Here is an 11,392-nt window from a genome sequence, read left to right on the forward strand (position 1 = left end):
ACCAGGCTCCCCTGTCCCTGGGATTCTCCAGGCAAGAACACTGGAGTGGGTTGCATTTCCTTCTCCAATGCATGAAAGTGAAAACTGAACATGAAGTCGCTCAGTCGTGCCCGACTCTTCATGACCCCATGGACTGCAGCCTACCAGCCTCCTCCATCCATAGAATTTTCCAGGCAAGAGTACTGGAGTGGGGTGCCATTGCCTTCTCGGAACTAGACGCAGAAGTCCGTTTAGTAATTTGTTTTTGCTTTTTAGCTTCAGTTGTTTTGTTTTTCACATAAATCCTTATCCACTAAGCATGTAGTAATTGTTCACTGCACACAATGCACTTTTAATAAATGTTCTGGATTGAATGAAATAAATCTTACAGAGGGGCAGAAGCAAGATGACGAAGGGAACGTCCTCGTTTGGGATGTGTCAGAGTAAAACCACTGTGCTGCTGCTGTGGCTCTAAGACCTACCACCTTCAGAAGTCGCCTTGTGGCAAATGCGGTTACCCTGCCAAGTGTAAGAGAAAGTGTAACTGGAGTGCTAAAGCTAATAGACAAAGTACCGCTGGGACTGATTGAATGAGGCACCTAAAAATCGTATACCGCAGACTTAGGCATGGGTTCCGTGAAAGAACAATACCTAAACCCAAGAGGGCAGCTGTTGCAGCATCGTTTGTCTTAAGAATTTCAGTGAGTAAATGTGCAATAAATATTCTGGATTTTAAAAATATTTTTAAAAAAAAAGAAAAAGAGGAAATTCTGTCTACCTACATTTTGCTCAGAGGAGGCTTTTCTGGAGAATTTAGTGGAGGAGGACACAATTCTGCGATAACCAGTTCTATTCTCTACTCTGTTCCTGATGACTTCTGTGGCCTTAACTTTTTATGCCAAAATTTTCATATAAAAGAGTAGTGAGTGTTGGCCTTCCTGTCTAAAATTAAGAAAAGTGGTTTTTTTTATTAGAGTCAAACAAGGATAGTCTTAACTAGGATTATATTAAAATTCTTTCTATAAAGACTTTGAAGTACTTTTAACAATTGTGAATGTTGTCTGTCTGTAAATTATTTATTATTAATAAAGGAACTGATTCCAAGTCATACTCTAGATATCACCTGATAGTCACCATTAATAGCAACACTGAGGCTATGTCTCAAGGGGGACAAATAAAAAAGTATTTCTCAGGTTAACGGTGATATTATTCTCAGCTTTTACATTAACTTAATGATTTAATGGGTCCTTACTAATAAGTGTTCCCATTTTTCCACAAGCATTTTGGCAGTTATTTATAAACTGCTTATACAAATATCTGCTTCATTTCAAAAGAAAATTAAAAGCATATAAACTTACATTCCACTCTTTTCCAACCCTTCCCCTGGTTCATGTCATGCCATCTAGGGCATCCAAATAAGGAAAATTAAATAGCACAGATACAGGAAATAATTCTGTATATACCCCAAAATCCATGTGTACAAATCTATAAACATGGTTGGCTTGATATACTAGAAGATTTAGATTTATTCCAGCAAACAAATTCAGTAAAGGGATAATTTATAGCCGAAAATATTATCCTGGCAGCTCATACCTTTGCCATCAATACTTTTGGCCTGTGAAAGTTCATGAGAGAAAGTGACCTCCAAACATTCTTATATTTCAAACCCAAACATTCTTAGGTTTCAGATAAAAATATTAACCTTGTGTGACCTTAAATATCAGAATTATGTACCTCATTGTTTTGGTAGATTCCCAGAATTCATACCATCAGGGAACTTGTTAGACATGTAAGATCTCAGACCCCATCTGGACCTACTAAGTTAAAATGTGCATTTAACAAAGAGCCCCAAGCGATTCCTAAACACGTTAGAATTTAAGAAGCACTTCTGTTCATCACCTTGCATCTTTAAGCTCGGTCGTTCAACCCGAGGTTTTACTGTAGATAAACTGCACTTCTCTTGCTCTGAGACATCGTATCTTTTGTCATTGTACGACAATCTGAACCCTAGTGCTGGTGAATCTGACTTCGGTGATAACAAATGGAGCTTATCTGTAAGGTTTCCGGTGAGGGGGTGAGGTGCTGTGGAAAGCCATTCTTTCCTGAAATTGTGTTTCAGATCTCTTGATTCTGAAATATTAGACACTGTATATGACTATACAATATTAAAATTGTGACTCCTTCATGATTCTTTCAATGATTAGAATTTTCCAAAATTTACTTAAGCCCCTAACTTAAAATAAGTTTTTATTGTTCTGATGGAAAGGTTGGATATAGTTGTTCAAAACCCCAGTCATTGTAGTAGAAATTTAGATGAAGAAAGGATGCCAGAAATTAGTTGGTTTTCCTGTTTTAGACCACCCCCTCTTGCAGTTAAAGGGAAATAATTTGTGATAAAAATTTATGTTATTTATCTTTGGTTTAATTGATACCCTGTCAGCTTCAAAAAGAACTTATTATTTGAGAAGACCTCTCTGTAAATAAAGCTGCTGCTGCTACTGCTGCTAAGTTGCTTCAGTCGTGTCCGACTCTGTGTGACCCTATAGACGGCAGCCCACCAGGCTCCCCTGTCCCTGGGATTCTCCAGACAAGAACACTGGAGTGCATTGCCATTTCTTTCTCCAGTGCATGAAAGTGATAAGTGAAAGTGAAGTCGGTCAGTCGTGTCGGACTCTTTGCAGTCCCATAGATTGATTGTAGCCCACTAGGCTCCCTGTCTGTGGGATTCTCCAGGCAAGAATACTAGAGTGGACAGCCATTCCCTTCTCCAGGAGATATCCCCAACGCAGAGATAAAACCTAGGTCCCCTGCATTGCAGGTGAATTCTTTACCATCTGAGCCACCAGGGAAGCCCAAAAAATGTGTAAAGGGAATGAAATAAACATATCAACCACTTTACCTGTGTTTACTGAGATTAAACATTAAATTTGGTTCTTCACCTCTTGGAAATTAAATCAAAAAATATAAACAAAACAAACTATAAAGCAGGTTAGCTTTTGCAACCCCGTGTATAGAATCCTGGCTGGGGATATTACAGTCGTGTCTGACTCTTGTGACCCCATGGACTGTAGCCCACCAGGTTTCTCTGTCCATGGGATTCTCCAGGCAAGAACACTGGAGTGGGTTGCCATTCCCTTCTCCAGGGGTATAGAATCCTAGTTGGGGATATTAATAACAATATAGTTCATTTTGCTTTTTAAAACCTTTCTATAGATGATCAATTTTGAACCAAACACTTATCTGAAAGGTTACATTTATTCAGTTAAATGAAAGATGCTTAAATTTAGTTCAGGGCCGTTCTATTGGATAAGGTCTAATAGTATCCACACCTCATTGGCTAAATCCCGAATAAATTAAACTGGTAGGAACAAAGGTATGGTTTAATGTTTTACAACAAAAAATTTTAAAACTTTGCCTTCCTAATGTTTGATAAAGTTAGATCTACCTGGTCAAAACCTTCTGGTTATCACGAAACAACTGGTATTATGAGAGTAAAGTGCTTTTTGCTCAATAAAAATACTTAGTTCTTCCCTGAAAGTGAAAGTGAAGTCGCTCAGTCATGTCCAACTCTTCGCGACCCCATGGAGTGTAGCCTACCAGGCTCCTCCATCCATGGGATTCTCCAGGCAAGAATACTGGAGTGGCCTAGATGAAGACATTTTGAGAACCAATAGTTTTCTTGTACACTTACTTGTGTTGACTTATTTTATGACAGTGTTGGTATTAAGACCAGAAAAAGAATACTGAATTCTTGACTTGGATTTCAACTACCATCTTGACAGTTATTTTCAATATATTTTAATTTACAGACAGTTACTTTACAAAGAAGGTTGAAGAGACAGTTTTTGTTTCTGGTAAAAGAAGCAGGGGAAATCAGTCTATCAGTGCAAAAAAGTAGTGAATATACGTCAGTCCTAATCTCCCAATTTGTCCCATCCCCATCCCTGGCTGTGTCTACGTGCCTATTCTTTACGTCTGCATCTCTATTCCTGCCCTGGAACTAGGTTCATCTGTACCATTTTTCTAGATTCCACATACATGCATTAGTATATGAGACTTGTTTTACTCTTTCTGACTTATTTCACTCTGTATAACAGATTCTAGGTTCATCCTCATCTCTACAAATGGCACAGTTTTGTTCCTTTTTATGGCTGAGTAATATTCCATTGCATATAGGTACCACATTTTCTTTATCCATTTATCCAATTCATTTTTTTTTATTAAAGTAAAGCTCATGATAGATATACCCATGAGGGGAAAGGGCAATTCTAAAGGAGCCGCATAGCTATGGAACGGTTTACCACCAACAGATCCTCTTCACAATTTTACCCACTTCAGTCTGTTTCCTCCCCCAGTCCTTGTCCACAGTTATCATCTGTGAGCAGAGGCCAGCCCTTAGGGCAGGACAGTGAGTGATCATTATGTCCCCATGTCACGTCAGTGATACCCTCTGTCTCTCGCTTCATTTCTCCCTGGTCCAGCTAAACCAAGAAAAATGTCTGATTGTTCTACTCTTACCTGAAACCCCAAAGGCTAACCTTGAGGATTAAACTGTCATATCTTTTGTGCCTCTCTTCATCCAGCTAACTACAGAGCTAGGTGATCTGCACTTTGTTTTGTAGGACACTGATAAAAGGCTCTCATTTTACTGTTTGCCTACATTTCTAAACTTCCACTGGAAGAGGAAATGGAACTCTTCTCTAGCTTACTGAGCCCTGCTAAGCTAAGCGCTTCTGTATTCGTCACTCCGCTAAAACAATCTGTGAGGTATGTTACTGGCTTTAACAAAAGAGTAAACTGAGGTATAGATAGGTTACATAGAACTCACCCACGGTCTTACAGTAATCTTGGGAGTGAGAGCAGCAGAATCAGGTTTCAAAACCGTAGGTATGACTAAGCACGAAGCCTGTGATCTTAACCTCTAACTACATAAACTTCCCACAAACAAAGCTCACAAAGCATCACTGTGAAGCACTTTGATGTAAGATATCTATTCGTGAAGCTCTTTCTGAATAAGGCTTCATTTTAAGACATATTTAAAATGTCTTAAATGTTAGCCTAGTAGTAGGCTCAGAGCTCAGAAAGCTAAATATTTTAATTAGACACGACTTGTCTTTACCAATAACTTAACATTTTATATACTCCACTGTTTCTTCTTAATTATTAACATATGTCTAAATACCCCCTCTTTTTTCCCTGCTATTGATTTTTACACATTTCTTCTGACTTTCACTGATGTCAAAACATACGTAATGATTAAGAGTAGAAACAACAAAAGATAAGATATTTCAGAATCGTCAAAGCTTGGAAATTCTGATCTTTGTTTCAGAGAGTAGTGAATATTTGAGGATCACTTATCTAGAGTTGAAAAAATTGGTTTCTTATTACTAACTGTTTGTTGACAAAAGCATGCTCAGTGTAGCCATCTTCTTTCATTACTGCTCCTTTACTCTTTATAATTTTGTTTCCTATAATAATTAAATATCAATATCTTATTTATGTTATCTCTTTCACAGAACTTGAGCTGGCCTGGAATGATACGCGCTTCTGCGTATTCTGTATTCTTTCCTAGCCCCTAGTGTAAAGCAGTGTCAGAATAGAGGCACATTAGGTTTTATTAGATAGTACTGCTGTTAAAAATCTTTTTTTCACATTACATGAAAAAAACTCATGAATATATCCTGTGTTTTACAGATTTTAAGGACTTCCAAGGTGACACTAGTGGTATAGAACCTGTTTGCCAATGCAGGGAAAGTAAGAGACGAGGGTTCAATCCCTGGAGGAGGATATGGCAACCTACTCCAGTATTATTGCCTAGAGACTCTTATGGACAGAGGAGCCTAGTGGGCTATATTCCATAGGGTTGCAAAGAGTCAGACGTGACTGAAGCAACCTAGCACGCAAATTTTAAACTTGGAGATGAAATCAAGATAACTGTTAAGCTGCCTTCTACTTTTAGTCTCATCTTCTCCATAGATAACTGTGTCTGTCAAAAATTTAACATTTATTTCCCACCCTTTGTTAATGCTATATGTCAAATGGATCCAGTATAGCTATACATATTATTTTTCATATATCTATGTGTTTTATATACTGTAGATATTCTTCAGCCCTCATTTTTTGTTGTACAATGTCTTAGAATTCTGTTACTATAACCAAACATAGATATCAATATGTTCTTGTTCAGTCTCTAAGTCTTACCTGACTCTTTAAGACCCCGCTGACTGTAGCCTGCCAAGCTCCTCTGTCCATAGGGTTTTCAGGCAAGAATACTGGAGTGTATTACCATTTCCTTCTCTAGGGGATCTTCTCAGATCAGGGATTGGACCCACATCTCCTGCATTGGCGGGTAGATTCTTTACCCCTGAGACACCTGGGAAGCCCCAGACATAGGTATGGCTTGTTCTTTTTAACTGTTGCATAATATTTCATAAAATAAAAATATCAAGAGTCATTTAACCACTCACCATATAGAAAAACATTTGAGTTCTTTTCAGGAGTTTATTCTTAGTAAGATAACTGAAATAAACATTTGCTTTTGCATATCTTATATACATGTATCCTATATAAGTACTGAGTATATATATGCATATATATATATGTATCTTATATACCTACTGAGAAGTAGAATTTCTGGGTTATGGCATATGTCTTACTGTAAGAGATATTTCCTTAGTAGGAGTTATATTATGGTCAGTCTAGGTTCAGGTATAGAAGTAAGAACCTCCTCAGTCCTGGGGTCAAAAGTTGTAAGAGTCTATCAATTTAGCAGCAGTTGTATTATTACAATGGAAAACATACTGAGAATCAAAGGAAATGGATACTGACTCCCCTCTGCATCTAATTATAATTATACAGCCTTTCCAGACTTGCATTTCCTCAACTACAGTGTTACAATGAGATAGGGCTAGATGATTTATTTCTTAGAAATGTTCCAGACCTACATGGCATTTTTCTGGTCTTCATTTATTCATTCATTCAGTAAGCATAAACAAGGCGTATATAAGAGTCTACAGTGTTTCTGCAAGGACTTAGCAAGAAACAATATCAGGAAACAAGACAATGTGTAAACAGATAGGTCTCATTCAAATAAATGTGTCTAGGCCACAAAATGTGTGCTTTACAAAAAAAATGATAGGAGAAAGAGTACAACAGATGAATGTGTATCATTTATTTGCTTCTTTTGTCCAGATTTTCCCGTAAATACAAGTCCTCTCATCTGCTGCAACTTCAGCAGTGTGTAGTTCATGTGCTGTGCTGGGCTTAGTTGCTCAGCCCTGTCTGACTCTTTGCAACCCCATGGACTATAGCCCGCCAGGCTTCCCTGTCCATGAGATTCTCCAGGCAAGCATACTGGAGTGGATTGCCATGCCGTGCTCCAAGGGATCTTCCCAACCCAGGGACTGAACCTAGGTCTCCCTCATTGCAGGCAGATTATTTACCGTCTGAGCCACCAGGGTTAGCCCGTGTGTAGTTCATACACACTGAATAAAGAAGGGATCGAGAAGTAAAAAGTGTGGGAGAAGGCCTTCCTTGAGAAGAGATTTAATGAATTTAATACTTGTTAAAGACTAAAAATTTGGCCACCTCATGCAAAGAGTTGACTCATTGAAAAAGACTCTGATGCTAGGAGGGATTGAGGGCAGGAGGAGAAGGGGACGACCGCGGATGAGATGGCTGGATGGCATCACTGACTCGATGGACGTGAGTCTGGGTGAACTCCGGGAGTTGGTGATGGACAGGGAGGCCTGGCATGCTGCGATTCATGGGGTCGCAAAGAGTCAGACACGACTGAGCAACTGAACTGAACTGAAAGACTAAAAAGAAAAATACAGCTGTTTTAATGCAGTTTTTAAAGATTCCTGTCTTTCAGCACTGAACCTGTACATCTCTTTATTTAAACTTTCTTTGAAGTTGTGGTAGCTTCAAAGGCAAAAGGACTAGGTGAGGACACAAAAGAGATGAATGAAAACACAGACAGTGTAATTTATAACATTGAATTATCAGTCCACTGGGAGGTCAGCTAGAAATCAATTACATAAAGTATAGTTATTTTAAAATGACCTCGAGGTGTGGGATGGGGACAGTGAGAGAAAAGTTTAAGAGGGAGGGTATATACATGTAGCCTGATGGCTGATTCACTTCGTTGTTCAGCAGAAACTGACACAACATTGTAAAGCAGTTACATTCCAATAAAAATTAATAACATTTTAAAATAAGGGAAAAAATGACAGTATCAAGACAGCATTTAATAATTTTTCACAAATAATGAGAAACCTAACCAGGACAGAATCATAAGTTCCTGTCACTGCTCCATAGATCAATTTACTTTCAGTTTAGACAGTTTGAAACTTACCCACCCAAAGTGGAAAATTGAAACCCTCTCCAAGCAGGTGATTTCAAAGCATGATTTCACTCTCCTTTTGTCAATAACATCAATTTGATTAAGTGTAATTCATTTCAGAGGACATTTATCATGCGCTAGGTTGGTGGTTTTAGTCGCTAAGTCATGTCCAACTCTTGCGACCCCCTGAATTGTAGCCCACCAGGCTTCTCTGTCCGTGGGATTTTCCAGGCAAGAACACTGGAGTGGGTTGCCATTTCCTTCTCCAGGGGATCTTCCTGACCCAGGAATCGAATGTGGATCCCCTGCATTGGAGGCAGACTCTTTACCAACTGAGTCATGAGGCATTCTAGTAAAGGCTAGGGGCGTAAACATGACAAAACATGATCCCTGCCAGAAAGAGTTTGCCTTCCATTGGAAATATTTCAAAGTTCTGAAGTCTCAAAGCCAGATTAATTTGAGTGTGCCACCTTTAACCAAAGAAAAACAAAGAGGGAGAGAGAAAAACGTTACTTACATATTTTGCAAGAACTTAACCGTGATTGACTCCAGGACACTCTACCACCAGCACCAACCTGCTTGAATACCAGAATCCAGAGATGCTCAGTTCCCTTTTAGAAAACAGTGTTCCCACAGTAGCCAAGGTCCCGCTTCCACAGATTCAATCAACCACATTGAGTTAATGTGCAGATGTGGAACCTAAGGATGAGGAAAGCAACTGTGCTTTTACTTCTATCGACTTAACTTTCTTTAGCTGTGAAATAGGAAGAGAATTAATAATCTATGGCCCTTTTCAGCTTTAACCCGACAACTGAGTCAGCCTTTAGGCTTCCAGTTGTTGTGTAGGAGAGTAGCAGATAAAGTAGCCAGTTCAGTGAAAGCCATGTCAAGTTAAAAAAGGTGTTCAATTATTCAGCAGACTATCTGCTGCTCTTCGTATATCTTACCTCACTGTATTGGATAAATATGTTCCCACTGATCATAACACTTTGCAAGTAACGTATTTAATGGATTTTGATGTTCTAGACCTATGGTAAATTCACCAGATAACTCATACTTAATCTCAACCTTCCCTTTTTAAAATATTTTCTTATTAGACTGAAGCCACTTTTCTGACCATGAACAAATAATATGGTAACTGTAATTAACATTTTTTGGTTCTGTTAATTTTTAAAATTTTACATAAATCTCCATGGTATAAAAATTAATCATATCTAAGATGGGAGATGTTTTTACTTAATAATTTTGCATCTTTTTTCTAAATGTAGAATGTAGAAAAAAATCCAGTAGATTTTTCATCAGTGTATCACAGGCCTCTAACTTGCTGCTGGGCTATTTATTTATTGAATTCATTTATGCAAAACCAAAATGCCTGGTTAGAATTCTATTCATGGTCAGTTAGTCTAAGATTAATTATAATTTCCAAATTATACAGCTTTGTACTAACATATCTAACCTCTGGTTTGTAGATGTAAATTTTAACTAATGCATTTGATATCCCATGAAATGAGGAAAAAATGATACTTATTTGAGGAAAAATAGAGCAATAAGGTAGAGATACTGCCTCAAAATCTTGTACATGTAACCATTCTTACATTCTTCCCATTCTCGGTATATTTTCTTTCTGATTGGGTTCTAAACATTTTAATTAGGTTTTCTTTGTTACTTACTGTCAGCCTATACTTCAAATAGCCACTTGCCTCACTCACAGTCATTAATGATGTATAGTCTCTTAAGGGTAAGATCAGATCCATTCAGCCTTAGTTCTGTATATACTTTGTATGTTAAGTGGTTCTTCATACACCAGACTTACAAAGGATTCCTCTCAAATCATCTGTCTCCATCTCTTCCAAGTCCAGTGCTGTGCCCGGAAACATACACTCATCATCCAAAAGCTTAACTCTGTAGACATTAAAGGCAGCACAGATAATTCAAAGCATAAATTTAATGTCTTACCAGGGCAGGAGTGGTGATAGCAGAGCTTCTTGGATCTCTTCCAGTGGGACTGCCATCTGGTCTGTCATCTTTCAGTCTTTTGAAGGATATTCTAACAAAAGAAATGCATGCATGCTTAGTCACTTAAGTCATGTCCAACTCTTTGCACGTGTAGCCCACCAGGCTCCTCTGTCCATGGGATCCTCCAGGCAAGAATACTGGAGTAGGTTTCCATGCCCTTCTCTAGGGGATTTTCCCAACCCAGGGATTAAACCCAAGTCTCTTAAGTCTCCTGCATTTGCCAGCAAGTTCTTTATGCTTCCCTGGTGGCTCAGAGATAAAAGAATCTGCCTGCAGTGTGGGAGACCCGGGTTTGATTCCTGGATCAGGGAAGATCCCCTGGAGAAGGGCATGGCAGCCTACTCCAGTATTCTTGCCTGGAGAATCCCCATGGACAGAGGAGCCTGGTGGACTACAGCCCATGGGGTCACAAAGAGTGACTAAGCACTCAAGAAAGGTTTTAACTTACCTGACATTCCCCCTAGTGTCAGACTGAGTACACTCATATATGTCTAAGGAGAGGGCCAAGGGGCAGGGTAATAGTACCACCAAAAAATAGGTAAGACCTTCCCTCATTCCTCTGTGACTTCCCAAATTAGACTCTCCCATACTGCAAAGACACTGGATATTAACCCTCTAGCTCTCCATCCAAATGAAATGTTCAAGTCTTGTCCAAGTGAAAGTCTGACAAGCCTTAAGTGTTAGTCGCTCAGGTGTGTCTGACTCTGTGACCCCAAGGAATGTAGCCCACCAGATTCCCCTGTTCATGCAATTCTCCAGGTAAGAATCGTGGAATGGGTAGTCATTCCCTTCTCCAGGGGATCTTCCCTGACCCAGGGATCCAACCCAGGTCTCCTGCATTGTAGGCAGATTCTTTACCACTGAGCCTCCAGGGAAGCCCAGGGACTTAGTAGTAGGGCTACAAGGAAACAAGTTTCAAAACTAGTAAAGCACAATTGTAAATATGGGGTTGTTTGGTGCCAAGAATTTGATTCTTATGAAAAACTAATTAAAATTATCCTAAATCATATGATCACAAAAAGCTTCCATTCATAAAATAGTGATAAGCCTTAC

The 11,392-nt window shown here is 38.9% G+C and overlaps 1 pseudogene; it reads left to right on the forward strand.

Moving 5' to 3' along the window:
• Positions 1-385: 385 nt before the first annotated feature.
• LOC114116234 (large ribosomal subunit protein eL37-like) lies at positions 386-906 on the forward strand (annotated as a pseudogene).
• Positions 907-11,392: the final 10,486 nt, after the last annotated feature.

Source organism: Ovis aries, chromosome 8 (genome assembly GCF_016772045.2).
Source record: "Ovis aries strain OAR_USU_Benz2616 breed Rambouillet chromosome 8, ARS-UI_Ramb_v3.0, whole genome shotgun sequence".
Taxonomy (NCBI): domain Eukaryota; kingdom Metazoa; phylum Chordata; class Mammalia; order Artiodactyla; family Bovidae; genus Ovis; species Ovis aries.